This window comes from Bison bison, unplaced genomic scaffold (assembly GCF_000754665.1).
Source record: "Bison bison bison isolate TAMUID 2011002044 unplaced genomic scaffold, Bison_UMD1.0 scf7180017864048, whole genome shotgun sequence".
NCBI classification, from domain to species: Eukaryota; Metazoa; Chordata; class Mammalia; order Artiodactyla; family Bovidae; genus Bison; species Bison bison.
Window position 1 is genome coordinate 4,941,998 of NW_011494620.1, and position 471 is coordinate 4,942,468.

General features: G+C 51.2%; 1 protein-coding gene across 2 annotated transcripts in view; it reads left to right on the forward strand.

Moving 5' to 3' along the window:
• Positions 1–471, forward strand: part of DHRS12 (dehydrogenase/reductase (SDR family) member 12) — a 40,550-nt gene that overhangs the window by 13,530 nt on the left and 26,549 nt on the right. The window lies entirely within an intron of this gene.

Below are 471 nucleotides of genomic sequence, written 5' to 3' on the forward strand. Positions count from 1 at the left end.
TAGTCACTCAGTCACGTCTGACTCTTTGGGACCCCATGGGCTATAGCCAGTCAGGCTCCTCTGTCCATGGGATTTTCCAGGCAAAAGTACTGGCGTGGTAGCCATTTGCTTTTCCAGGGGATCTTCCCAACCCAGGGATTGAACCCAGGTCTCCTGCATTGCAGGCAGATTCTTTTCTGTCTGAGCCACCAGGGAAACCCAAACATATACGTTACCATGCGTAAAATAGACAGCACGGGAAGCTGCCGTGTAACACAGGGAGCTCAGCTCGGTGCTCTGTGATGACCGAGAGGGGTGCGATGCGGGGTGGGAGGGAGACCCGAGAGGGAGAGGACATTGTATACTTACGGCTGAGTCATGCTGTTGTATGGCAGAAACCAACACAACATTGTAAAGTAATTATCCTCCAGTTAAAAATTCAAAGAAAACCTAAGGCTTGCAGGCCGGTGAAGGCAGAGCGTTAGCATAAGC